Source organism: Oxyura jamaicensis, chromosome 7, assembly GCF_011077185.1.
Source record: "Oxyura jamaicensis isolate SHBP4307 breed ruddy duck chromosome 7, BPBGC_Ojam_1.0, whole genome shotgun sequence".
NCBI lineage: Eukaryota > Metazoa > Chordata > Aves > Anseriformes > Anatidae > Oxyura > Oxyura jamaicensis.
The window spans coordinates 8,795,806-8,818,390 of record NC_048899.1 but is presented as its reverse complement, the minus strand read 5'-3'; the positions used below and the strand labels follow the sequence as shown (position 1 = coordinate 8,818,390).

General features: G+C 47.1%; 2 long non-coding RNA genes across 8 annotated transcripts in view; both read right to left on the bottom strand.

Moving 5' to 3' along the window:
• Positions 1-15,597, bottom strand: part of LOC118170029 — a 49,491-nt gene extending 33,894 nt beyond the window's left edge. The window contains exons 1-5 of one of the 4 annotated variants that reach the window (XR_004752440.1): positions 15,465-15,597; positions 13,411-13,584; positions 10,539-10,679; positions 8,662-8,813; positions 7,463-7,636 (exon numbers count right to left, since the gene is read on the bottom strand). This is a non-coding gene — a long non-coding RNA (uncharacterized LOC118170029). Of the gene's footprint in view, positions 1-7,462; positions 7,637-8,661; positions 8,814-10,538; positions 10,680-10,823; positions 10,989-13,410; positions 13,585-15,464 lie in introns of those variants that run through there. The other 3 variants (XR_004752442.1, XR_004752441.1, XR_004752443.1) reach the window with 3 other exon arrangements.
• A 3,903-nt stretch (positions 15,598-19,500) lies between these two features.
• Positions 19,501-22,585, bottom strand: part of LOC118170028 — an 83,127-nt gene continuing 80,042 nt past the window's right edge. For all 4 annotated transcript variants that reach the window (XR_004752434.1, XR_004752433.1, XR_004752437.1 and 1 more), the window contains one exon: positions 19,501-20,603. This is a non-coding gene — a long non-coding RNA (uncharacterized LOC118170028). The remainder of the gene's footprint in view (positions 20,604-22,585) is intronic.

Here is a 22,585-nt window from a genome sequence, read left to right as displayed (position 1 = left end):
AGCCAGCTCAACCTCAGCTAAATGTTGTTTGACACTCCAGATAGTTCTAATAGATTTGTGAAGTGTGATTTCTCCCTGCAAGCACCACACTAGCTCCTCCCCAGTCTATCAGTTTTATCCAAGTGCCTACTAATTCAAACATCTCTGCCAGCTGCTCTGACATAGCAGTCACACTTCCTGGTATATAGGTCCCAGGAGATGCTTTCAGAACTGGTGGCATATTTACCACCCTCCAACCTTCAGGCACAGAGCCTGATTTAAGCAGGAGGCTTCACACCCCAGCAAGCGATGCCATGGTTTCCCATCTCAGCGACATTGGAGCTCCTGGGAGAGTAACGCCTCGTTCCAGCAACCCCTTGCCCTTCGTTCTCTCAGCGTGGTCTGATCAAGTTATCGTGGGTTAATGAGCCATCACCCACCAGGCACGCTGGCTGCTTTCAAGTCCCATTACAAAGGCGGGATTTTAAGCTACAGCATTTCACTCCACAACAGAATTGAATGAAGAAGATGTATTTAGACCCATTTTTCCAGCAGGCGGTCGGTAATTAGGTAGGACAATTCCACTGCTTGCCATCGCAAATCAGTGCCCTGCTTCCCTTGGCCCAGTGATGCTCAAGGTCAGAAGAGAAGGAATCCCCCCAAACACCCACCGGTTCTGGCCGCCTCCAAGCAGACTTTCAGGCTGAGGGGACAGCATGCAGGTGTTTTCTGAGGGTGGGAGCTTTGTGCAAGCCCCTGTCTTTGCTGCAGAGCCTGCATTTCAGGCTTACATCCCCAGCCACTCCAAGCAAATTGCGCTGTGGTAGGATAAGCCGGGGCCGAGGCTGCAGGGGTGAGAGGTTAAACAACTCTTGAGCTATGCACTAGCTGAAAATACACGGTGAGAGCTGTTGCCAGGTTAACTCCTAGAAAAATCAGCCTCAGCCCAAAGGGCAGATAATAAATTGGTGTATAAGCTAAACAAAGTGCTGACGCAGCCTTTGCTGGAATAGCACTCCCAGTGCCGCTGTAATACGGGGCCAGGCTGAAATTCCGCTGTGATTGACACTCTGCCATCACATCATTTGTTACCGATCCCATTTTTCCTCCCTTCCTCTGCTTTTCACTTCAAGGGACAGGACCTGCAGCAGCACAGCCTGCAGAGCCCTCCTCCGATCTGTTTTCCATTTGAGCATCCTCCTCTGAGGATTGACTCATGCTTCTTGACATAAAGCACCGCCTCTTTGGGCTCTTATAAGGAAATAGCAGGAGAGAATTGTCTAATTCAGACTTTTTGGCAGACTTTGCATACTATGCATTATAGTGTGCATTTCCAGCCAATGCCTTTGCCCTTTTGTGGTCATTTCAGAACAAACTGAGCTCCCTCCCTCAACATTTTGGGTACTTTTGCAAACTTGCAATGCCTCAGACCAAACAGAATTAGTGTGAGGCTGGGAGTAAATCAAACCTTGGAGGAATTATTTTAACATACGAACCATAAACACTCCTCTTCCATTTCTGCTTTGCTACTAATTCACATCTCAGTGACTCCAGGATTTTGCTACAGGGAAACACATTTCAACATCAGATACAACAAAGGGGATGCACGAGGATTATCATGGCCATGGCCTGCGTTTATGGGAGCCCTGTCTCTGTCCCACGCTCAGGTCTTTAAAACCGGAGCTGTGAAAAAATGCCTGTAGTGAAACATGAAACCAAATGAGACTGACCTGGCCTGGGATTTGGTTATATATGGGAAAGTCAGGCTGAGTTCACCTAGAGAGTTGTGAAGGTTCATGAACCTTGGGAGGGAGCAAAGGTCCAGTTCCAAGCAAGCCTCGCCAAACCCTTTCCAGAAATGTTAAACCAGTATATATTTGGGAACAGAGAGATCCTGTAAAATAAATAGTTTTAATAGGAAAGCTATTGGAGGGAGACCTGGTGGTTTCAGCAGCGTTTAGCATTAACGTGGTGAATGAAGCGAAGGCTCAAGCTCACACATGGCCTGAGAAGTGTTGAATAACTCACGCTGAACCCGGAGCCCCTTGTTCCTCAGGATCCTATTATAAATGTGCCATTTGCAGCTCCAGAGGTGAGAAGAGTTGACTTTATCGGGTATCTGCACCATATCTGAAATAGGGAAGTCTCAGGCTGGCTGAGCCCTTTACACTCTGATGAACTGGAGGCATCTCCTCATTTTCCCCTGAAAATTTTCTCAGGATTTTTTTTTTTGTACTGAAAACTACCAGTCTGCCCTCTATGCCCCTCCTTTTGGCCACGCTCAGCAAAATACTTCACAAACATGGACGAAAACTAACTGAAGGTTCAGTAAGCACTGTTATTTCCAGAGAAGGAAATTAAAATTTTCATCTGAAAATCATGACTGTTTCCATGGAGCAGATTTTTAGAGAAAGGCCCTCTGATTATCAGCACTACAATGCCCTACAACAATGGGAAAACCCCAACGTAACTGACTCTCAGAGGCAAAAGAGCATGCCAGCAACTTAACAGGGAGATTTTGCTTTGGGTCATGACTCCACTTTTTTTTCAAGATTTGGCCAAGGTAAATGGAAAAAGATTTTCAGTACGCCGGTATCTAATCTTTAAATTAGAAAGGAACTGAAGCCAGGGCTTCAGCCTTTCATTACCACTACCAGGCTCCTAAAGGTGAGAGGAAAAAGTATGATAATGCTTTTAAACACCAGATTACTAATCTGCAGCCTGATTAATGAGCTCCCATGTGGCAGACAAGCTGGTCTCAAAGGGACACCCCTGTCCCTTACTCTGTGGGTCTGGGCAGCAGTGGTGATGCTCACCACAATGACTGTCCTGCCTCCAAACCCTGACAGCCCTGGGCTCCAAGAAGGGAGAATACTGGTGGTCTTGGCCTCATGGCTGCCAGCAGAAGATGACAGTGGGTGTCAGGGGATCAAGCTGGAGAAATTTTGGTGATGAACCTACCCTTGATAGGTCTGGCTCATGCCTCATCTGACGTGCTCGCTCCAGGAGTGAACACAGACAGACCTGGCAGGGCTCTTGGCTCATCTGTCAGCTTTAAAAAAAATAAACAAAAACACCATAGAAATAAAAAACAAAAATTAGCCTTGCTTTCCCCTAAGAGAACATCCCAACCATACTGTGATAGGAAAAGGATTAGGAATTAAGAAAGAACAGTGGCGCGAATGCCATAAACATCACTTCTGTGTGTGCTCCACTGCCAGAGCACACATAATAAAGCTTAATTTCCTGGTGCCGTGCCCTGCCTGTAATACACTGCCCAGATCTTCCTACTGCTCCCAGCTGAGAGCCAAGTCATTCTATAGGATTATTTTGTTAAGAGCAAAGCTACTTGATCAGAAGAGATTTAGCACCAGATTATGGCCACAGCTTTTTCCGGCCCGGCAGCTGCAGAGGAAGAGGGCAGGAGCTGCTGGTGATGTGAGGCCGAGCCTGGAGCTTGGGAGGCCTGGGTTCAGCCCTTGCAGCAAGTCCCCTGTAAATTCGGAGATAAGACATCCTCTACTGCCTTTTCCATACTGAAATAGAGGGTTTAGGGAAGGGGCATGTATTACAGACGGTGAGATGCTTGCCTATTATGAGAGGGACAGACAAAAGCTCTGATGCCAGCACACCAAAACCTCCTGGAAGCCAGAAGCAATATGCTTTTACGATGCTCACAAGCTCTTTCCCAAGCCCTGTTGCCCATCCCATGGTCCAGCACCTGCACCCCAAAATCAGCTCTAGCAGGCTTCAGACCTGAGGGGTCGTGGTCTTAATCACACAGCACAGGAGAAAATTCTGTACAAGTAAATTTGGACATGATACTGGTTATGCCATTACCAAAAGCTAATGAAATGGTATGAATATAACATTTAAATGTTAGCATTGGTAATGTGTGGTGAGCCTCCCATCCCATCCCATTCACTTTCCCAATCCTGTCATTATTTCATATACCAAGACCCCGAGTGCCTGAATTTTACAGACCTGGAGCAAACTGTGACTCAAAGAACGGCAATAGAAACCCTAACCATGACTCCCACAGCCCAAAGCAGCTGTCATGGGATGCTTTGAATCTCTTCCAACTTCATAAAACAACGGCAAGGCCTCCTTTGATTGCTGTGGGAGCAGGTTTTAGCTCTTCCTGAAACATTTAAATACATATTTCTCCTGGGCCATGCCTTAGGGTTAACTTTATGCAAAATACTGGCAAAGCCTTATCCCTTTGAGAGCAAGAATGCAGCAGGTAAGCAGTTCCCAAATGTTTTGTAGTTGCTGTGTATGTTGAAGTACTAAGCAACAACAGGACCCACCACGTAGCAGGGGACACCTCCGGCATGCCGAGCCCTGTGGCAATGGGTTAAAAAGCTTCATGTCAGCTGTGGGGGCCCCTTTGGATGTGCAGCCTGGTACAACCCATGGACCAGCTCTGCGACAGCCAGCCTGCAGGGTTTTGTGGACCTTTGCTTAGAAACCACAGGACTACATCATAAAAATAACATTGCAACGTTACTTAGACTGGAAAATAAAATAAAAAATAGGTAAATTTAAATAAAACATCATGGAACATAACTATAATTATGATATTGCCAGCTGTGTCTCCGCTTACACAGCCTTACCAGCTACTGGAAATAATGATCAAGTTGAAAACCCAAACTACTCTTGGTATAGGATACCAAGGTATAGGATACACCCGTGAGGCTGTCTTCCCATCTCCATGATGAATTCCTGGATGGCTAACAAGGAGTGTGTGTTGGATATTGTAACAAACTACTGATGTGCAAAACAAAAAGATGATAAGTGATGGAAACAATTTTAAGGTTTGGTTACAGGCACCCTGATGGACTTGCTAATAGCTTGTGCCAATCAATTACAGAGCCTGTTTTATTGTTAATTGTGGATTAGCTCCTTAACATTCCATTTATATATTAACCTCACTCGTGTAATGATGACCCCAGGTCTTCATTTTCCCTTCTGCAAGAACCAAGCTGAAGGGAAACGCAGGCTGGGCAGTGAGAAACATGGCACTGATAAACATGGTCACGGAGACACTGAAAAACAAGTTCCTAAACACTACTGAGATGTGAGAAAGCACTGACCAGTGGTCCTCAGCCTCCACTGGCCCCTGGGAAGTGGTGGTGCAGACAAGGTGATGAGCAGGAGCCGTCACAGCAGCCCTCCCTGATCACTCAGCTGCAGAAGCCCTGACCTCTTTTGAGGCAATGCCCCAGGGACTGCGGGCATTGTGTTGCTTAAAAGCTTGATACCCAAGACTCTAGCTGAGGCAATGTATTACCTTTCACGGAGGAAATGAGTGCAGATTTGGCTAGGGACATAAATAAATATGAGATCATTTTATTGGAGCTGATTTATGTGATGAATGATTTGCTGTTTCCACTCTATGTTGTTCAAATCTGCGAGGTAGCATCCTCCTTCTGAAGTCAACAGGAGTTGCAGATGCTCTTCAGCTCAAAAAAACAGGTTTCACACAGCCAAAATAAGCCAAACGCAGGCACTTTTCATCTCTCTCTTTTCAATCATTTCATATTTGCAGCATTTGTTACAAACTAATCAAACTAATCATTGCTAAAGCCATGAGGCAAATCATGACTTGTCTTTTTCAACATATTTAGGCCATTTTGACACATATCTCATAATAAAATGCTCCCCAAGTCTGAGTGTTTTGCATCAGATTTTTCTTCATACATACATATATTGAAAGAAACATTTCAAGCTAACACTTCATAGAGGAAACATCAGCGTCTCTGTTTGGGATTCTGGTTATACAGAAGTTTATTACAATGCCCATACCACAAAATTCAGCCTCGTGTGCTCAGTTCTGATTGAAAGGATCTGACTTTAGTGGTGGGATTCTGCATGCAGTGTTAATAAAGCGTAGGACAGGGCTACACGTCCTGCTCTAAATCAGCATTTGCGTTGGTACCCAATTAAGCACTACAAATACATAGCTTGGTTTCTACCATCAAAGAGCTTTGTGAACAATAGGAGTCTACATCAAAATAATTGCATGTGCGTGTCCTCAGATGGAGGGAAGATGTGGATGGCCGGGGGGGCGGGGGGGGGTGAGACCAAAAGGAGGAAAGCTCTGAGTTCCTGCAGACTCGCTTTTGTCAGAGGAAGCACAAAGTTTGCCTTAAATCTGTGCTGCATCTTTCATGCAACTGAAGACAGATTACCGACTTTTTGTTGTTCCTTGAGTTCATTGAGTCATACATTTCCATGCGGGCTACAAGTGCGATGAAGAAGAATGGATAATCTTCAAGTGCAGTGCTAAAACCTAGAAGCATCTCCTGCTGGTGGATAGAGCCTGAAAGAGAGGTTTGGGATCTTCCCTGCTACTGCTTTTTTGTACCATACAGCTGAAAGCAGCAAGAGAGCCAGCCTGAGCTGCCCCCCAGTGAGAGGAGGATCTTCCATCCCTAATTCTTTTATGCTGGGAAAATAAAAATGTATGGCATTTTGGTGCAGAAAATGCTTTCTGTCTGGTTCCACTCCCAGACAGAACCAACCTGCTACAAACCACAATGCTATGCAGTTTAGGGGAAACACTGAGGCACAGATGGGGAAAAAGAGAACATCTCTGCTCTGCCTGGCTGGGCAGTTCTGGAGCCGGTTTGGAGTATTGGCCAGAATTTCAGCCACAGGTAAGATGTCACAGAATTTCAGCCAGGAATTCTGCCCAAGAATTGGCCAGAATTTCAGCCACAGTGATGTCAACCCTCCCTACAAGCACTTCAGGTAGAGCTGAGAGTGTGAAGAAAGATGGCTTTGAACTGCTGTCACAGTCCTTTGCCACTGCATTGAGATGTGCCCCACGCCAGTACAAGTACAAATGGACTAGTGCTGCTGCATTTACTGTCCCATAAACAGTGTCACAAGGAGTTTTTAGTGGGTCTGCTAGGCAGTACCTTTATTTTGGCTCTGTGCTGTCTGCTGGTTAAACCTAGCAGAAAATGGCGAGGTGTTGCTGTAACAAATTGACATTGTTTCTGTTTGTGCAGAAGGGGAGCTTTTAAACAGGAAACTCTTCAAGATTTTGATGGAAATCTGGATCGTGACATAGAAATACTCAAGTGTTTCCCACTGCTCACCCCAACAACCACAAGTCTTCACCGAAGATGTATGCAAGGCAGAGTGGGGCTCTGTGGACCATTTTAAAGCTTCTTCATGCTGCCACGCAGCTTGTGTGGTCCTGGTCAGGGATGTTCTCAAGGGGACGTTACCTGCCTTAGGTCATGTGCACAAGGAAGTTAAAAGGGAACACCTTCCACTCTTGGTCCATGTCGTGGTGAAATCTGCTCCCCTGAATTTCTAGGAATAACCTCTATTTCTCTTTACACATACTCTGCCCATAGCTGAAAGCATCACAGATGGTTCCTACATTTACCTGCTGCTATTCCACCAGTCTTGAGAAATAAATTCCCCAAGAAAACTCAGCTAAAACAGAACAAGCACAGCGCCATACATTGTCGTGGAGCTCTGCTGTGATGATCATGCTCTGCTTCATGTTTCTTTTAGCCCAGACTGCAGCCAACGTAACCAGTCCACAAAGAGCTAGGAGCCATCTCCTCTAATGTTTAGGGCCACCAGACTCTGGAGCATAACGTGTTTCTTGCAAGCAGTTCTCCATGAAGACGGTCTTGGGAAGAAAAGAAGAAGTAGCAAGGGTTATTCCCCATCTCCCTCATGTCCACCTAACTTAAGTCTTCGAGCTGCTGCAAGCACCTTGCTGGTAATAAATCCTTTCTCATGCATCCTTTTCATGCTAGCGCCCTCAGGCAATGCAGAGTGGAAGGAGTAAGGTTTCAGGCTCTGTACCAAGGAATTCCTCTTTTCAAAAGGCCAGACACAACAGCTGGGAAATTTGGGGTTATTGCTGCTTTGTGTCAGCTCTTACCCACTCCTGAAGGGGGCTGTAATTTCTGAAGCTTAACAGCATTTGAACCAGGCCGAGAAATCTTTGAATTATTTTTTGGCTGACATTTCACAGAGGCATGAGTGTGTGTACTAACACATATCTACATGTGTATTTTATATCTGCATGTATACACACATGCCTCAGGGGAAGACAGGCGGGTAGCTCAGCACATCTAGCCTTCAAAATGCTGATTCAGGAGCCTGGAAGGTGCCCCCAAGTTGCTGTTTCTCCAGACCCTGGTTAGTTTTCAGCCAAGCTGAGCCCAGGGGTGCTCGAGATATCTGTTTAGGGTGAGGGTCCAGCCTGAAAAGTAGCAGCTGCTAGCAGCACTGCTGGGCTGTAATGATTAACAGATTTGTTTTTGTGGTGTTCACATTCCCAGTGCTTCCCCTGCCTTACCCCACTCTCAGGGAGCTGTCTCCTCCTCCTCCTCCTCACACACAGGCCGAGCCCCTTGGGGGATGCACATTTCTGTGGGCAGCAGCAGTGGAGACACCATAGCGCCCACCAGGAGCCGTGAAATGGTGACGTTTTGGCTGGTGCCTACAGCAGTACTGTGGCTACACACACAAGCCCACATTCATCCCTTTCCCCAGACTCTTTTTTGAGACACAAAAGAGGGAATCTCCTCATTTTCAGGAAAGGCAAACAGAGCTGTCTGAGCATTTTCCCCCCTTTATGCCCCGAATACTTTGCTTTCACGAGTCCTCTGAGCCTGAGGAGGAACATCCCCTCCTCCCACCTACCTGGCCCAAAAAATGCAGGTGGTGGGGACTTTTCTTGGTGCTTGCCTCAGAAGGATTCGCCGGGGGAAGCACTGGTGGGGATCTTGGTGGGGCTGTGGTGCAAGGAACCGGCACTGGCTGTCTCCCTCCCTCACCCGGGGATCAGGACTCTGCTGAGAAAAAGCAGATAGAGTTTCACACAATCCAAAGCACATGTAGAAGTAACTAAAGCTGTGTAAGCACTTTTCTTTCCGATGGAAACGTTCCAACGTATGTTTCGAAAGAATGCAAAAATCTTCCCCCTCCTCTCTCGCCTGCCGCCGACGGATCCGGCCTGACGGGGCGATCCCCTCAGACACTCTTACTGGATTGGATTTAAGGCTTGGGAAGGGGCACGGATGGCAACGCTGCGAATTCATGCCCTGAGTAGCAGAATAAGCCCTTAGAAAAAGCCTTATCAGCTGAGGAAAACACCTCAGGTTAAACATACATTACTGCTGTGAGAAAACGTGCTCAAGCACTTGAGTCCAGTGAGAAGGGACACGTTTGGAGTTTTTCCCTCTCTGCGTTTAAGTGCTCTCAGATGTTTGCATCCTTCCTAGGCAATTCAGCGTTTTGGGGCATCCCCTCCTCCTCCAGCAATGTCCACGCAAAGGGAAGTTTCTCTGTGGGAAGCAGTTTGTCTCAATGTCATTTTTCATGGGGGAAGGGAGGAAAGAAAAGCCCTGACCAAACATTTCTGACCAGCTGCTTTGTGCATATATAGGCTGCTGCAAAGAGCTCCCCAAAACAGAGCTCAACGGGGAGAAGGCAAAGACAATGTGTGGTAGGCAACGTGGATGGCCTTGTCGGAGCCAGGAGTTGCTGTTGCAGGAGCCCTGTGACAGCAGTGGGGTACAGGACCCCGTTTTGAGTTCAGAACATCCTTCTCAGCACGAGGGACAATGCTTGAGGCACGGAGTCGGAGGCACTGAGGAATGGTGCCCTGTGAGCATGAAGCCACCGTGCCCTGCTGAAGCCCTGCAGCCGTTTCAACATCCTGTGATGGTCGATTCCAGATCATCCATCTCTTGTGTGTGACGGATGTGTACGACACGCTCGTGTCCTGGTTCCTGCCCCGCATATCTCCAGCGCAGAGCTGAGTCATCCGAGATGGACGCAGGGGAGATGAGCTCCACTTGAACTCCACAAGTATCCGCTGGGTTATCATTATTCTTCTTAAAAATAAAAAACCTCCTCTTCCAAACACTGTATATGCTTAGTCACGGGGAAGGAATGACAAACTCCCAGTGTTTCTGGTGGGTCACCACATTAATTGCAGGATCTCCCAAACCATCACGAAGAAACGCCACTGAAGGTCTGTACGCAGGTCCTGTTACAGGCGTTTTATTTCCTATAAAGATTTAACCAATAAACCTGCAGATCCATGTCCACTTTAGACTGAAACCTATAGGTTTCACGGGAGATTAAGTTCCCAAAATGTCTCCGTTTGAAAGACGTGGAGGTGAAGAGAAGAAATAAACGTTTGGGCCTTATTCCCGGTGAATGTCAGCTTAACTGCGCTGTGTGTTTGTGTCTATTTATACCCACGGAGGATCTAAAATTACAGCTTTAAGCAGGAAGCTAAACCGAGAGTTTTTAACAAGTCTGAGGAGTTGAATTTAATGCTGAGGAGCAGGGGGGGCACTTCTGATACGAGCTGGGGAGGAGGGCTAGGCCTGACAAACCGTACCGGGAGACGATTCTCACCTTACTAGCCACCTGATGAAAACCAAGCCTTTTTAAACACGCCTGAGGACAGAAGCGACAAAATGTTATTAAGGCTGGAAAAGCTTTTCTGGAGTCAGTTAGAGAGGGGTGAGAGAGAGGCACAAGTCAAGGAATCCTGAGCAACTTACTGTGTGGGGGAAACTGAGGCAGACAGCTGCAAAATGACTTCCTACAGCCCCACAGCAGGCCAGGAGCAGGAGTGTAGAGGAAATCCTTGTCTGCGGGGTCCCCAGGGGCACACAAACGTTAAAGCTGTGGTTATAGGTGGCCTGCAGGAAAGAGCACAGCATTGCATTTACAGGCGTGTTTTTTGCTGGAACCAGTCCTCCCTCCACGACAGCTCTCTCCCTGCAAGGTTTTTTTGAAAGTCAACTCAGCACACAACCCTGTGGTACAGAAGGAAAAAACAACACCTTTTTGCAGTAGCTCACATCCAGATTTCAGACTCTGTTTTGTTATTATTCCCAGCAGCTCTGCCTGGAGACCCAAGCAAACCCAAGTGAAATGTCCCAGACTGCGGGGATGACCACACAAGCAAACTTCCAGGACAAAATTCCGGTCTGTCACGTACGTTTTGGGAGAGGCTGCAAAAGCACAAGAGCCCTTTTCTCTCTGTGGTGTCACGGTGTGCTCCTGAAGCACCGGGGGCTAACGCAACCCTCAGGCACGGATTTCCTTGAAAACCTGGCCCCTTAGCTTTTATTTGCCTTTTTTAGCAGGCTAGGCAGCAATCAAGCACCCTTCACAGTGCTGTCCCATTTGAAAGTGATGCGTAAAGGGTTCATAAATGATCAGCAGAGCTGCTGGAGCATGTTACAAGCAGGAAAGTCAAAGTGCTGGGTGCTGCCCACAGATCCCCCCTTTACTAAAATTCAGCCCCCTTTCCCAAGGCTTGCTATGAACTGCAACTCCTTTGAAAGCACAAAGATGGATGGAAATTAAATCCCTTCCCGGACACGGAGGTGGCCTTTATTTACTGTAAACATTATTCCAGGTTTAAATTCGGAAATGAAACAAGGGCTGGGCGAGGAGCCCGGATTCTGGCCAGGGCTCGCCTGCAGCCAGAGGTGAGCGGCACTGCCAAGGCGTGCTCCAGTCCTCCCCATGTGGCACAGACCTCGGCTTCCTTTGGATCATTTTTACACCCTTCAGACGGGAAAGGTTCGTTTGCACAGACATCTGAGCAGGCTTACTCATACGTGTTACTCACTGGCCTCTTACTGATGGGGAAGGAGCAGCTCAAGCCCCCAAAAGCAGCTGCGAATTACCCTAAAGCAAAAGGGCTGGGCTAAATTCAAGATCGTCTGCCCCGTGGTTTGTGTTATAAAGCAACATCAGTTGGAAGGAATTTCTCTCAGCTGAAAGTCAGGGAAAACATATTTAGGACTATTGAATCTTCTGGGTATTTCTCGAGTACCAGAACACAAGGGGTCAGGAGCTGGGGGGAATCCCGCCCCCCCTTTTTTTTTTTCTTCCTTTTTTTTTTTTTTTTTTTGGTTCTCAGTTGTTGTCTGTATGGCCAAATTCTGCTCAGCAAACTTCCCTGACCGCACGCCCAGCCTCAGGCAGCCACATCACCCCTCGGACCACCAAACGCAGCTGAGCAATGCCCCGGGGAGTTAGGATCCCAGCAGATAAATTCTCTGCAAGGCAGATACTGACAAGTTGCTAACCGTAGTTCACCATGTACATTGTGCTGACTATGTTTTCTTACCTGTGTAGAGGGGAAAAGGAGGCATTCAACATTTTCTGCGAGGGTATGGAAACCCTTTTTTTGGGAGCAGCCCTACCTTTCCCCCTGCCTTGTCTTACACTCCAAATAAGCAAGCAGTCAGAAGTCTGGCTTGCAGATTTAGCTGGCTTCCCCTTCCTTTTATGTGTGGCTGCAACTCCCAGTCAGGCTTTTGCACCCTAAGCTCCTATTCCAGATGAACAAAACCAGACTCTGCCAGCTTGACGTTTGAAGCCAGCCCCCATTCTGCTCAAAAAATGTCTGTAAAAAAGGTCTGCATCTGCAAAAACAAAGCTGATGACACTCACCAGACAGGCCCTTGTCCTATGCTTCCCAGGACCCAGCTTGCCTTTAGGGTACAACAGGTTGCTCTTGCCACTCTCACACATCTCCTTGAATAGCAGTATAAGGCATTCAGTAAATTTAAAAATTTTCTAAAATCCTTTTTTTTTTTTTTTTTTTTTTTTAATTAAAAAAGGGCATAGAGTAGTTTAAGTATTCCTCCACTGCGTGTAGACTGTTTCCTATTAAAGGCAACTGTGTGCAGCATTTCTATTAAGATTCTGCTTCCTGTTGTGTAACACGGAATGTCAAAAATCCCAGTATCGCTTAAGAAGTTATTACAAGCTCCAGAGGGTTTTCTATTCCCAAGAAATCTCTCCCAGTGGGAAGCTGGAAAAGTTCCTGTTGAATTTACAGCAAATGCCTCAGATCCTATGTAATATTTACGGTGTCCCTCTCATCTTATCCAGGCTGGCTTGCTGCTTTGCTGCTGTGAAAGAAAAGCCTGTTTCAATGGTTGAGAGCTGTGACGTTCGCTTATAAGAACATTGAAGCGGATGCAATAGCCACAGGAAACGTCCCAGTCTCACTGAGGTACCTCAGAGAGGTATTTGGTCAGATGAGAATTCGCTAAGCTGATTCCCAGGAAAAAAAATGCAGTAACTTGATGAAGGAAGAGAAAGAAATGTGACAGGTCTGCATTCGTGGCTCGCCAGATCTGGATTCCATGAAAGCCAGAGGAAAAATTCCCATTTGCTTTCACGGGAGTGGGATTTTTACCCCAAGGAGCTTCCATTCAAACAGAATTACATTTCATTTTGAAACATTGCAAGAACTGGGTGGTATCCATTAGTATTAAGGATCAGGGAGAGGCAACTTCCATCAGAAGGGACTGACCATTAGGGATCGCTGTCCTCGAAGGAACATCCGGGTAAGAGCAATCCTGAACTGAGCGTGGTGGCTTTAAGCACTGGCCCTAACCTAACCTGGATCCCACACGGCTGGTGCTGACCATTCTGATGGCTCTGTTTTCGTGCGAAAGCTGCAGAAGATGCCTCTGAACACGTCTGTCCTCGGGGCTGTACTTCAAGGGCGACTCATCTGCAGATTGCCTGGGGGCAATTCCAGGGCTAATTAGGAAGTTGTTCTGGCTTTGCTGCCTGTGGAAGAAATGAACACTCGGTGGAAACAGTTCTACGTGCAAACCTGTCAGAGAGATGGTGAGGATAAAGGGAAGATGTCTCTTTTGGGTTGAGCTTGCTACAATACCTAAATGACACATGGATGATGCACACATACTGTGGCAACTCCCTTAATGAATCTTTTCACAGTCCTACATTTTAGCCCAAATTTTTAGGAAAAGTGTTAAGGGCTTAGAGTCCACGTGTACGTATTTAGAGCTGACCATGAATCACATGTGCCGAGCACTCAGCAGCATCCTTAGGGAAGATGCTGGGTGCCCAATAATTCTTTAAATATGGGCATTTTCTAAGGAGATGTGAAGCTATGTAGCATGAGACAGCTTGTTCCAGAGGTGCTGCAGGCATCAGACAAATTCAAAGCTGAGAAAACAGGATGTGGCACCTGGACGAAGGGCATGAAGTGAGCAAAAAAAAAGGCCAGGGGCCAAAAATGAATCCTAGCTCCAAGCATGCTAGGCGGTAGCACCAACTCCCAAGGGGAACAGCCTGAGCTTGAGTCACTGCAAGGTGGTCTGAGCAAAACCCTGGGAAATCTTGCCCAGATCAACCTGTTCCCTGTGCATGGGCAGCACAACCCAGCAGGTCAGCCTGTGCTTCCCGACGTCTCCATAAACACAGAGGAGGTTATGTGGGAAGGAGGAACCCGCATTAGCTGTATCCTTCACGGCAAATTACAGTTCAGGAGACAAACAGCACTATGAGCAAGGAACAGCTAGGTGCTAAGCCCGTATGTCCCTTTTTAGTCCCCTTTGCGTATTCACACGTACTCAGGAAGAAAGGCATCGCACCAAATAAACCACAGCCCTGCTTCAGACATGGACAAATTGTCCCAGATGAAGGCAATGCTGCAGTAAAAAGAATCAAACATTTAGTATGGTGTCTCATGAGACATGTAGAGTGGGGGAGATGAGAAACCCTTCCTCCAGATAACAAGCTGATCGAAGAACCACAGGGCGAGGAGAAATAGTAGCTGCTCCAAACAGAAAAGCAGAGATGCTGATGGGAGCGGTAAAAAGATTAAAGTGGGTGTCTGGTTTTATTTAACATCCTCATTCATTCTTTGAGAATACAAAGGAGTGAGTGCCTTCCCATCTGAAATGGCTTTGAAACAGGCAGCCAACATCCGTGTCGCACCGAGCGCTCAGAAATGCGAGGAGGGAACAATGAAATGAGGCTCAGTTTAGGATAGCAAGTGCCAGGGAGGGAGAGTGATCCAAAATGTAGATACTGGGGGGAAGAAATATGAATTGAAAGCAGGCATTAGGAGGAGGGTGTCTTCTGATACACGGATTGCTAAAATATCAAGGCAAAGTGACTGTCATCAACTTGCAGTGTCTGTGTCGGAGGGGGCACATCTCTGGCACAGGGAGCATGAGTGGAAACCACTGGTGATTGCAACCCTAAGTGGAAACAGGAGACAGCTCTAGCCTGGACAGGAATGTGTAAGAGACAAATGCGGACAATTTAAAGACATATTGAAATGGTTAAATTAAATTTAGAAAATTCTTGTGAGAAGCTGAAGTTACCCTTTGAGAGCTGTGGTACTCCAAAAATATTTGTAAGTCCCCACTAGGTACCAGGTCTTTGTTCAAAAACATATTCAGAAAAGGATGTTCAAAATCTCAGATTTTCAGAAATCCAGTTAGAGACCAAGGATTTGGGACAGGTCAACTCATCTTTGTGTGAGCTGGCAACAACAGCAGAGCTGAGATACAGTCCTCGAGGTACTGAAGATGTGCTTCAGCTCCCTGGTATGCGACAGCAGTGCCTAGCCAGGATGTACGCCTGTTTACCTGTTAACCACATTTTCAGAGCACATCTGTGATCTATGAACTTACTGTCTGGGGAGAAGCTGAGCCGAAGGAGAAATTGTGCATCTCTGCATAGAAGAGTCCAACTTCTTGGTAGCTTTCTTTCCTGGGGTGACTTTAAGTGAGTTTACTGCTCACGGCTGTGGGCTACAGTTGGATCCTGCAATGAGAAAGAGACAAGGAAAATAACACCAGGGATACTCATGGTAGGGATCAGCACACTGCTCGCTGGTCCTGCAGCCCAGCTGGGCTAGAAGGAGCACCTGAAGAACAAAAACCCAAAAAACAAGTCTGCGTGGAAAAAGGCAAAGGCAGGCCCAGCTCGCATCAGCGTCGGCAGCAGACAGCACGTGGTGGGGACAGCATGGTGTAAGGGAACCTATCTCACGTGTGGGACTAAGGGCTTGATCCTTAGCCAGCCAAGTGCTGATTTCAGCCCGCATTCCTCTCACCACCTCATTACCTCGCAGCCATTCCCCTGTCTATGTCTGCTCGTTTAAATGGAGCTCCTTAAGGCAGAGGATGCTCGTTAGGGATGCGGTACGATAACCACGGCACTCGTGCGCCTTCCTAATTTGATGCATCTGATGAGCCAGAACTTAACGAATGCAAACTGCTGCCCAAGTTACTTAGATCTGGGCAGGCACTTTCTGTCTTCCTCAGCATATTCTACGGGCTGATCTCATGACGTTCTCCTTCATGCCAGGTTTTTTTTGTCTCTCCGAATTTTCTTTTTCCACTAGAAGCCTCCAAGCTGGGCTCCTCTCCGGCACTTTGCACGTATTATTTCACTGCTTCGCTGGAATGGTTCAAATTATCATTTTCCAACTGAGATGTATAGACTAATTCATTCAAGACTGCTTTTCTTTGCGTGTGACAATGTGGATTTCTCTGTGGCCCTCGAGGAGATAAAACGTGCCCAAGGTGCTTTGGGAAAACCAGTGTGCTGGGAGCGAGCCTCTAGACAGAGGAAACAAGTTGTGCTCTGTAAGTAGAGGGAAGCTGTGTGCTTTCAAGCGTTATTTTCCCAGTTTTGGGGGATGAACTGATTGGCAAATAGCAGCCTGGTGTGGGCAGCGGGATCTCACAAATTGCACGTGGGAAAGACCAAATCCGGGTTTATTTCCACCACTCACAAAAGAAAAAAGGCACCGTTTCATGGCCATAGCTCTGATATTTGACACGGAGCTTAAATTCACTTACAAGGTAATCTTATAAAGTAAATGGTGTGTTTAAGTTAAAGCACGTGAGGTTCTATTTATTCTTTTGCTTCGGGGAACAGATTGCACTTTTTTTAAAAAAATGCCTAAGAAATAAGTGTTTCCAATCCCCATATAAGGAAAATCCATGCCAGCAATACAACTGTGAAAACTCTGATTTCCTTGAGCTTGTTCTCCTGGAGAAGAAACAGTTCCTGTGCCTTAGGAGCCAACCTGACCATGCATCGAACTGCAACACGATGAATACCTGGATGAATGTTGTGAAAATTAGCTCAGGGGTGATTCAAGAAGTCGGACAGCAAAGAGCAGATACGATGATAAAAATCACAGTCAACCCTGGACAATTTATTAAGGGCCATGGGGAAAAAGAAAAAAAATAGAAAAGAAGGAATCAGTTTGCAAAATCTGGTTGTTTTTGAGCCGTTTGCCTAGCAACAGACCAACAAATGCTCCAACCGAGGCTTTGTTTCCTACTCTCACAGCAGTACCAAATCGCATTACAACACACCCCGGTGACCTCAGCTGCCCTGCTCTGACGCCGGGCATCTCGCAGCTCCCACCACGCAGCCTTACCCCAGCCTCGGCCTTGTGGCGGAGCAGAGCACATCTGTTTCCTCTTTCCCACATTGCAGCGAGCCATTACCCCGGTTGCTCAGGCTGGGCACGACGGAAGAAAGCGATGCAATGTGCCAATTTCCCTGGCTGTGGGTATCGCCCTGGTGCGGCTCTGCTTGGCTCTGCCTGGCCTCGCTTTCCCAATACCAAGGCTGCTGATGGGGAAGTCAGGGTTAGGTCGAGGCCTTACGGCCTCTCTCGGTGGGTACAGCAAACGAATCAAAGCCCAAGAAAAAGCTCTGATTTCTTTTTTTCACACGTTTTCTTTTCCCAGCATCTCACGCGTCAGTCCCCTGGATTTGGGAACACGGCTTCACTTTTAGGAGCAGACCCGATAATTTGGTTCCAGCAGCAGAAACAATTCAGGTGGCTTAAACAAAGTCCACTAGAGCTGCTGGGAACAGAGAAGTGACAGAGACTCAGAAACTCAGCCTGAAATACATTTCAAGTCAATTTGTATCCCTGCATCTCCATGGACAGAGGGGTGAGGGAAGCAGCCAGGTGGTATAGCTTTAGCCAGGCCCATTTCGAACGCAAAATGCCTTAATTTCATTATGGTTTAATTGACTTAATTGCCACTTTTCTGTTTGGGCAGTGAGTACCTGCTAACCTCAGGGGCTCCGCAGTGCTGGGCAGTGCACCTGAAGGCTTGCTTGAGCCAGAGATGTGCGAGGCTCAGGTTTGCCCATGGCAGGAGGGCTGGAAAGCACCATCAGACCACCTAACCTTTAAAACATGACAAAGCCAAGCCCAGAGGCACCCACAAGCCTCTGCTGATTAGGCAATTTCAAAGCAAGTGGCTTTGAATTGTGAATTGGGTCAGGTCAGTGGCAGCGAGGCCAGTGGCTGATCAGCTGCTGAAGGCACAGGGCCCTAAGCCCACCGAGAACAGCACGACAATGACAAGTGTGCTCCTTCTTATTCTCAGAGTTCAGAGCCCCTCACTTTGCAGCGTGCCTCTGTGCCCCCATCTCGCCCTTCCTACCTCCCCACTCCGAACCACAGAGGGTGGCAGCGCCGAGTACGTTTCCTGTTTCACAAACTGCAATCGCACCCTTCCAACAGGCACTCTCGTCTGAGATGGAGAGCCAAGCAATGTTATTCACAAGTGTTTGTGCTCCCAAGCCTATCTGGCTGCTTTGCATTGTACTGCCTGCTGAACGTGAAACCAAATATCGTAGAAACTCCTTTCCCATTGTTTGGAGGAGTTTGCATCGTCCCCTTTTTCTCTTACTGCTATTGAAAGTAAATGTGTATCTCAGATATCCTGACGTACTTATCAGAAATAACTTAATCAAAGCAGACAGAAAACACAGCTTCAAATACGCAGTCGTGACTTGAACTTGTTGTAAGTACTCCTTAATAAGTTGTTACTAATAGTGTTTGCCATGAGAACCCACGGGCCAAGTGAGCGTACGTGCTGCCTTCGCTGCAGTGAGTCCAGCGGGTGAAACCCTGGCCAAAAAAATTAGTGGCTGAAGGCCCCAACAACTTGGCTACAGGCTACATCACATGCTTCTGCAGATATCTCTCACGAGACTCATCGTTTGCCCAGCCAGAACCTAAATGAGACCCAAACGCGAGCACCCTTTACCTCCACCGCCGTACATTGTGCCGTTGCAGCTCTGGGAGGAGATGGTGCCTTGCCACCCATGGCCGCTCGTGGATCCACCTTTCCATCGAGGCTTTCTGCTACCTTCTGCTAATGCTTTGGATGCAGCCAGGAAGGTTGAGGCAGCCAGTAAGGCTGAGGCAGCCAGTAAGGCTGAGGGAGTTGTATCCATTTAACAGCTCCTTTACTCTTCCTACCCTGTGGTGCTGTGCCCAGGAGGGCTCCCCTGAAGAACGACCACGCAGGTCAGCAGTTGCTCAAGAAAGCAAAATATTCAGCATCATTTCCTCCATGCTTGTTACTTGGCATATGGCTTTCTCTTCCCTCATGCACCAAATGTGAGCAGCTCACAGGCTTCATCTCCTATTGACGTGCAGGGTCTCAGCACTCTGCTGCAGGCTCTCGTCTCTCCAGTTCTTTCCTCTCACTCCTCAGCTTCAACGCGATCTGCCAAAGCAGCTGCACAGGTAGGGAACAGGACTCAAACCTCTGAACCTCAGGTGCCCCCCCTATATAATCCCCCAATTCCCCTTCCAGTGTCTCAATGCCCGGTTCTGAGGCAGAAAACAGGCCCTGGGATTCGCAAAGCTGGCTCCTGTGTTTACAAGAAGATTAATCTTGTGATGATCACGGCTTGTGATGTTTCCCAGGCAGCCCCGCAGACGCGGCAGGGACAAGGCCAGGCCCCTCGAGACCCTTGCTGATAAACAACACCGATATTTGCGGTGGCTCTTTTCCTGTGGGAGCTGAACCCAGCTCGTCTGAATGGTTTTCTGCAGGGAGTAAATGAATCCATGCCCTCGAACCACAGAGCTGCATTCACCCTTTGTCGTGTGTTGGTAGGCAGGAGGTACACGCCGGCACTGGGATGCCCTCTTCCGAGTCCCGGTGAGGTGCCAGCTTCCGAAGAAACTGCTGGACAAAATGTGCCAGATCCGTAGTGTGAACACCTTTTTACACCAGTCAGTGGCTCTTTTTCTTGGACCAACACTTGATGTGGTAATGGTTTTGCAAGAGGATAATATTTGTACTTACTTCCATTTTTTTCCTAAACATAACAGACCTTTTTTATTATTACTACTTTTTTAGCAAAAATTGCCTTTCAAAGGAAGCTTTGATTCCCCTGAGTGGACAGCCACACTCACCGGTGGATGATGGAGGCTGCAGAACTTTAAAGACCCTGCTCCTAGAGCCTTCCCAAATCGTCAGCTGCACTTCAAGAGGCCATGCCACATTTAGGGGAAGGAAAGGGGAAACGTGTCAGATCAGCATTAATTTCCAGAGAAGAAAGGGGACAATCCTTGTGTGTGTTTTGTCTGCCACGGTCAGGAAGCGCGGCAGACATCTCAGCACCAGCATCATCTGCTGGCCTTACTCGTTCCCTTGGGTTGAGGCCCTCTGGAGAGAAAAGATTTTGCAGCCGCAGCAGAAATGCTTGTGAAATGTTTATCTGATCAGCTACAGGCTTTGAAGGCTTGCTTTGGGAAAGAGTTCTAACACTTCATAATTCAGATGCAACTGGGAGGTTTGGTGTCTGGGAGGCTTTTCTTTTAGGGCGGCACAGCGGTGTTTTGTACCAAGAGCTAGGGTGAAGTCAGGATGTCGCCGTTCACTGAAAAGATACGTCCATGTATTTGTGGCCAAAGCCAGAGCTGTTCCCTTCTCAATTTACATCTCACCTTATCAGACACACTGTCCCGTTCACTGCATAAGCAACCCCTTGAGGAAAGAAAGAAAAAAAAAAAAAAAAACAACAAAAATGAAACACATGTTGACGCTAACCACAGAAACCATCTGCAAATGCACATTGAAATGTATGCCCTCTCCCCCTGCTTGGCACTGAAAAAAAAAAACAATATTATCCTTCATTGTCCCTCTCTAAGACTCCACTCTCCATTTTAAGGCTCCCTTAAAATCGAGATACAAGCACTGGCAGTGGAGGCTTGGCCCAGCCTGAGCCCAGCCTGGTGATCCCTGCCCTGTTGGCAGCACAATGTGCACCAAACGTGCTCGAGGCCCCTGGTGGGAAGGTCTCCCAAAACAAGCGATGCTCCCTGCACCTCCCATCAGCAGTAACTCGCTTAGATGCAATTAATTCCTGCAAATCTCCCGATGAGACTAGTTATCTCCTGCAGATAACGCCGTAATCTCCTGTAATCTTTGACTGCAGGAAGAATTCCTTCTTTATAGCTTTCATTTTCTCTGTGGAGAAGGTGATAATTTCTGCTTGCTTCCTTCACAGTGCCACAGAGTTGCTCTGGACCATCCCCACTTCTCTTTTCCTTGACGTTTTGTTGTGTTTTTTTTTTGGTTTATTTTTTTCCCCTCTGGTTTCTTGTTTAGAAATGAGCTGCAATTTGACTGTCTTGCTCCTGGTATTGCTTCATCTAGGCAACTTTCATTGCTGAAGCAAACGGGGCTGGAGCTTGAGCAACGTGAGCTGAGACCAACAAAGGAGATAGCCGAGGCAAGAGGGAGACAATGTGATGCACTGCTCTTGCGAAAGGGAGATACAAACCGCTGAGGCTGTAAACAAGTGTTTCCTGGCGGATCAAAACCACAACGTTGCAGGCAGCAGCAAAGGTTTCAACATCTTCGGGGCCGTGGCATTAAGGATGACTTTCGCGTATTTCGCTTTTGCTGTGATTTAATTTTTTTCCTAGTGCTGCGAGGTGATGAGCGACAAGCATGGGGTGTTTTCATCTTCCCAGTTCCTCAAAGATATTGAAGTACTTGGAACATGTTGGGCTCCATGGGATGCTTGAAAATATCCCTTCCAAAGGAAATTAAATTTGAGATACCATTTCTGTAGGCTCTACTAGCTACAAAGCAAAATTTTATTTTGTTTTGATTGTACTGACCATTGTAAGTGTTTCTAGCAAAAATTGCTATTATTTACAAGTTTTATTAGCATTATACCAGACGGCTAGACGGTCATGAGTAAAGGTTGCTGCAAATGTTGAGCATGACAACATCACATTTAGACCCAAAAGGAAAAAAGAAAAGCAACCAGAAAGAAGCAAAAAGTCCCTGAAGAGAATAAAATATCAATGGGTAACTCGGACAACTCTAACCTAGATGATGGCCCGAGGCACAGAGGTGACAGGATCTGGCCAAGCACACCTACAGAAGTCACACAGACCCAGGTGATGCTGCACTTCCTCGGTCCCATGCCAACAATTTCATATCAGCATCCCCTTTTTTCTCAGACTGATGAAATTTTGCTTACATTCAAGGAGGGAACAGGACATATTTCATGGAGAAAACTGTGCTCCTCAGAGCTGTATTGCCATTTATGTCCCCTTTTTGTGGCGCGGAGGCCGCAGAAGACCTGACTTATCCCCTGCCATGTAGACAGATTAGCAGGTTTCAGAGCTTATTATCAGAGAATTTAGAAAGTCTCATGCTGTATGAATTAATTAATTGCTTCTGCGGTAGTACATCTGACACAGTGCCTGCTGATAGGCTGCTCTTTTCTGATGATGGACAAAAAAATACTTGGCTGCACTGTTTTTAGAGAAAACACTGTTCTCTGTTAGTGGGAAGGGAAAGGATAACATCTTGGTCCACCATAGCACTTGCCTGTTTCCTCTGGCCTCAAAGAAAGTTTTCCACATAGCATCCTGAGGTCCAAGTGTGAGCCTCACCTTCCTATGCACACATCTCCACACTGAGAACATCCCACTGAGGATTCATGTCAA